The sequence below is a fragment of the Chiloscyllium plagiosum genome, chromosome 25, assembly GCF_004010195.1.
Source record: "Chiloscyllium plagiosum isolate BGI_BamShark_2017 chromosome 25, ASM401019v2, whole genome shotgun sequence".
In the NCBI taxonomy this organism is placed as follows: Eukaryota; Metazoa; Chordata; class Chondrichthyes; order Orectolobiformes; family Hemiscylliidae; genus Chiloscyllium; species Chiloscyllium plagiosum.
In genome coordinates, this window is record NC_057734.1 from 16,664,106 (window position 1) to 16,670,213 (window position 6,108).

A 6,108-nucleotide genomic window follows, 5' to 3' on the forward strand; every position below is an offset into this window, starting at 1 on the left:
TACGTTTAACAAAGGAAATATCTCTGGCTCCAGGCTTCTGTTTAAGAATAAACAAACTGCCGTTACATATGTTGTAGAGGAGCTTGTCCAGTTTTGTTGATGTGAAATCAATTGCTATGGATAGCAACATTGGACTTGCTGTGGTCATATTACAAAATCTCAAATCACAGTGAGATGACATGCTGTCACTTCTGTACTGCTGGGAAGTGATTGTGAGGCACTGATGTCATCTCATGGCCCCTTTAGATCATGATGATTTCGACTGAATATTGCAGCTTGAGTGATATGTTAGTGGGGTGTCAATCATGCCTAAAACAAGTGACTGCCAACTCAAGGCAGTGTAGAATGAAATTGAAGGTATTCTTATTGAACCCCCCAAAAAAGCCTGCCATTCGCTGTCTTAGACAACAAGACAATGGTACAGTATTCAACATGAGTAATGCTGGAAAAAAACATAACTTTGTCCAAAAACTTATTTTCATCTTGCACGCATCCGGGCAAAGTATAGGGAAACAATATTTGTTGTGTATAAGACGAGAGTGCTGGTTGGTTGTCAAGTAGATTCTGAATTGGTAGAGATGTTGCCATGTGGAATACGTCTCTTAGTGATGACTGACGGTTAACTGTCAAGCTTTCTTTAAATTTTAAACAAGGTTGTTTGACTCTGGTCAAGGCATGGTCCAGAGAATGACTGTAATTTATTTGTTCAGTTGAAACAGGCACAGTAAGCACATGTTCTTTCTATCTGGAAAGAACAGAGCTCTGTGTTTTTATTTTGGAGGTTCTGAAGATAGTGTTCAGGGGTGACAGCATGTGGAAATTGCTTTATCTGGAGGGTATATCTAAAAGAAAATTCGAAACCTGTGCTAATTGGTTAGCTTTTCTCACAGGAACAGTTCGCAAGTGCACAAATGTTTATAGGTTTTTAAAAAAGGGATATATGCTGGAAATCTGCAGAATTCTGTCACTATTTGTGAAGAGAAATCCACCCACCAGATTTTTGTAATGTCTAGATTCCTGGCAATGCCACTAAAACTATGATGATTATATCTGAAGCAGAATGTTTTTACCCAAGCTGAGAGAATAAGATAAAGGCAGTTACTTCTGGAGTGCAGAAGTATAATGACCAGTAAAATGTGTATACACTACAATGAATCAGTGATGATATTAGTGCAGGGTTTTCTCTTGAATGTATTTGTGGTGCATATCTGGGTCTAGTGATTGAAATTGACCATATTCACGTTTTAAGAACAGAATTGATGGTTGAAGATTGTTCTATTGTTTTATTAGATTATGGTTGCACTGTACCTCAAATTGGTGCCTCTGCACACATTTCATTTCTGATGCATCTTGAGAATAGGAATCTCATGTGGCTAACTATCCCTACACTATCTGTATTTCTGATACTGCTGTTCTCAAGCTTCTTGATTTACTTGGTATTTTCCTTTCTAACCCAGCTACTAACACAAGAACAGGATGGGCATATAAGTCATTAATATAGACTAGTAGGGTAAAGGCTTTGGCTGAGATATTCCCTTTGATTTTTCTCCAAGAATGGGAACAAGTATAATAGGTGGCAATAAACATGTCATTCCCCCTTGTTGAAATGTCTCATTGATAGCTAATAGGCAAGAATCTGACCCAATTGTGTGCCTCCTCAGCATTGGGTTGTCAGGAGCTGCTTGCCAATCAGAGGTTGACATCTTCTAGGTCCTAGAGATCACTTGTGAAGGCCTACTCCGATGGGAATCTAACATGTTCTTTATCTTCCTGTTACAAGATAGCAAGGTGGGGGAGTCAGAGACAATGGCTTGACCTTCAGAGACCATCTCATTGTGTGCCAGCCATGACTTGGATTGCTCCCAGTTTGAGCCCTCACTTCCTTCAAACATGGCCGGCCAAGACTCACCTGCCTGGGGGAGCAGCTGATCAGGACGATGGCCAGTTGAGCCCTTATGTGGCTATTAACTGACCACCTAAGAGCCTTTATTAAAGGCAAGTTGAGAAAGTCGCCCTTGGACCTTCTGGCGTAGCATTTAGTTCGAGGTTGCATGAATGGGGGGATGTGAACATCTCTCTGGGGCAAACATCCAATTATTCAATTTAGACCACAAGACCACGAGGCATAGGAGCAGAATTAATTGAATATGTTCCACTATTCGATTATTGCAAGTATGTTTTTCAACCCCATTCTCCTGGTTTTTTCCCATAATCTTAGATCCCTTTACCAATTGAGAAATGACCTACCACTGTCTTAATTACACTCGATGACTTGACCTCCACAACGCTCTATGGCATGCCTTCTGGCTGAAGAAAATCCTCCTCATCTCAGTCTGAAGTTGTGCCCCGGGTCCTTGTCTCTCCTTTTAGAGGAAACATCTTCTCCACCTCCACTCTGTGTCTCCACACCTCTCAGTTATATGTAAGTATCAGTCAAATCCCCCTCATTCTTCTAAACTCCATTGAATACAGATCCAGAGTCTTCAACTGCTCCTCGTATGACAACCCCTTTATCCCCGGGATCATTCTTGTAAACCTCTTCTGGACCCTCACCAATGGCAGCACATCTTTCCTTAGATATGGGGCCCAAAACTGCTCTCAGTAATCCAGTGTGGTCTAACCAGAGCCTTGTACAGCAGTACATTTCTGCTCTTGTATTCTCAGCCTCTTGAGCAAATGCTAACATTGCATTTGCCTTCCTAACTGCCAACTGAACCTGCCTGTTTAACCTTAACAGAATCCTGAACTGGGACGCCTTTGTGCTTCAGATTTCCAAAGCCTAACCCCATTTCGAAAATAGTTTATGCCTCTATTCTTCCTGCCAAAGTGCATAATTTTCCATATTATATTCCACCTGCCACTTTTTGCCCTCTCTCCCAGCCTGAGCAAGTCCTTCTGCAGCCTCCTTGCTTCCTCAATGCTACCTGTGCCTCTACCTACCGTTTTGTGCCATCTACAAATTTAGCAACAATGTCCTCTGTTCTTTTGTGCTTGAATGCTTTGATCCCAAATTGGACCCTGCAGAACTCCTCGAATCACTCGCTGCCATCCTGAAACAAATTCCTTTATGCATCACGACCCTATGGAGGGAAAAGTTTCATCCCTTGTTTCTGCATTTTATGATGATTTTCCTCCCCTAGCCTGGAGCATTAAGGAGGCTAGTTGCTGAACTGCTGCACAGTCTGGGCATCATGGAATTTCCTGGAGATCATAACTGGTTAAATTGTGCTTAGTCTCTTATTGCAGCGGCTAGATGCTGGAGATCTTTTACAAAAGTGAAGTTAAGGAGACTATGCCAGTGTTACTTTAAGTAATTTTTTTTGTGGAGTTACTTGGTTGTTAAATATCAAGCTTCATAGCTACGTCCTAAAAAATTTTAATACTGTTACCTTGTCTGGTTATCAAGAAATATGAAGGGTTTGTTTTCAAACTGCATGGACTGTTTGAATCCCTTGACAGAAGCTTAGTGACTTCCCTCATGATTCCATCTGGTCTTCCTGGCTTGCTTGTTCAGGCTGCAGCTGAGGATTGTCCAGCCTCACTGTTCCCATCGATTCTGAGCCTAAGTTCAGATGTAATATTTCATTGAGGAATTGAAGGACAATGCAAAGGAACCCAAAGCAAGAAGGTCATTGGATAGATATATTAATGTTGCTACATTTCAGCACATTTTCTTACACTATACTCATGGAGGTGATAGGCTGATGAAGAGAAGACTTATTGCTTGAGCAATAAGTGTGCTTTCCACATTAGACCGCTACATACATCAGATATATTGCTCCACAGTTGTGATTAAACATTTAAAGACTGCTTAGGCAGTGTGTGTGGGGGGTAAGCATAATTGAGCACAAACATAATTTGGAATGCTGGTAAGATGTCAATGGATTCTAGTAGGCTTGTAGGATTTGAATTCTTGTAGAAATACCTAACAGCACATTCATAAGCACATATACTCTGCCAGTGGCAATAAACCTTCTTGCAGTTGTTGTCCTATGTATGAATAAGCTGATAATTCAGTGAGCCAGCTGCTTTACAATGTGGTCTTTAGTACGTCATTGGGTTAAGGTGGTCGTTTTCAGTGCAGGAGTGGCTTTTGCAGTTTTGCACTCAGCAATTGGGCGGCACAGTGGTTAGCACTGCTACCGCACAGTGGCAGAGACCCGGGTTCAATTCCCGCCTCAGGCAACTGTCTGTGTGGAGTTTGCACATTGTCCCCGTGTGTCTGCGTGGATTTCCTCCCACAGTCCAAAAATGTGCAGGTTAGGTGAATTGGCCATGCTAAATTGCTCGTAGTATTAGGTGTAGGGGTAAATGTAGAGGAATGGGCCTGGGTGGGTTGCTGTTCATAGGGTCGGTGTGGACTTATTGGGCTGAAGGGCCTGTTTCCACACTGATACAAAAGCTCAGTATGTCTGCAGTCAAAAAGGAGATCGTTATAATCTAAAGCACAAAAGTGAAAACAAATATTAATCCCATCCTTCCAGACTCTGTTAAAGATCACACAACACCAGGTTATAGTCAACAGCTTTCCGAGTACTGCTCCTTCATCAGGTGATCGTGGAATCCTATAATATTTCCAGATTCTGTAATATCTGAAGCAAGAATTTAAATTTTGATGACACTATAGAGTGAAAGATTGGTAGCTGCTGATCTATTTCGGTGAGAATAATGGGAGGAATTTGCTTTTCTTGGACGAACTGGTTTGTATAATATAAAGTTTTGGATTGGCTATTACTAGTGGAGGTGCACTTAAAGCAAAACTTATTTGCATTCCTGATAAATTTTATAGAAAGGTTGCTGGAAAATCCAGCGAATCATGGAATGCATTAAAATCTGGGTAATTGACATTCGATTTAGCTGTGCTGCACTTAGTTAATAATTTGCACACAGAGCTGCACAAAGTACAATTTTCTCCATTTGGTTGGTTTCATTTGCTCATTCACAGCGATGTTTGCTACCCTTTAACTTACATTTATGTTCAGTTTGTTATATAAATAAATGTATGTCCCACAGCCGGTTAAATATAAGGCAATAGTGATGTAGCTACTCCGTGTTCGTTCAGCGCCTTGCTGCAGCCCACAACATTTGAACATTAGCAGGTCTATTTTGCAAATTTCAACATCAACATCAAGTCTGTGGTAATGTGGCCAGCTGATCGGTCACTTGTAGCTATGTGTTTAAAAAAAAACACTTCTTGTGTATAAGATGGGTTTTGTTAACAATGTACACAGTCCATCTTACATGACTTTTTTGTAAAATAATACTTTCTGATGCGATGGGATGTGGACCTTGCTGGCAAGGTCAACATTTATTGTCAATCCTTAATTCCCTTAAATTAGTGGTGAAGAATCCCTGTGAACTGTTGCTGCTGCTGTTGGTGCTGTGTAAATGTCTCAGTGCTATAGGGAGAAGTTCCAAGATGTTGACCCACCAAAAAACAGCTTAAAAAGTGCCAAGTTGGGATGGCGTGAGAAATGATATTTTATGAAGAGAATAAAGTTTGAGAACAACTCTCCAGCTCAATGAGGAATGCAAAACCAGATACATGAATTGTCTAGCACTAGTTGATCTGCTGGGAGAAAGTGAGCTTACAGAATATTGTTCCTGTTGAGACAGTTGGTTATGGGAAACTGATCTGTCAGTATTTTAAAAGGGGTTGGACATAAACTTGAGGATGAGAAACCTACAAAGTTATGAAAATTGGGAATGTGAGACTAAACACACTATTTCCATCAGAGAAGAAAGTGAGGTCTGCAGATGCTGGAGATCAGAGCTGGAAATGTGTTGCTGGAAAAGCGCAGCAGGTCAGGCAGCATCCAGGGAACAGGAGAATCGACGTTTCGGGCATAAGCCCTTCTTCAGGAATGAGGAAAGTTTGTCCAGCAGGCTAAGATAAAAGGTAGGGAGGAGGGACTTGGGGGAGGGGCGTCGGAAATGTGATAGGTGGAAAGAGGTCAAGGTGAGGGTGATGACCGTCCATAACCTCATCACCTCGGGGGATCTCCCATCCACCGCCTCCAACCTCATAGTCCCACAACCCCGCACCGCCCGTTTCTACCTCCTGCCCAAAATCCACAAACCTGACTGCCCCGGCCGACCCATTGTCTC

At 41.8% G+C, this 6,108-nt stretch overlaps 1 protein-coding gene across 4 annotated transcripts in view; it reads left to right on the forward strand.

Moving 5' to 3' along the window:
• Window positions 1–6,108, forward strand: part of LOC122562605 — a 230,626-nt gene that overhangs the window by 189,458 nt on the left and 35,060 nt on the right. The gene's annotated exons all lie outside the window — the stretch shown is intronic.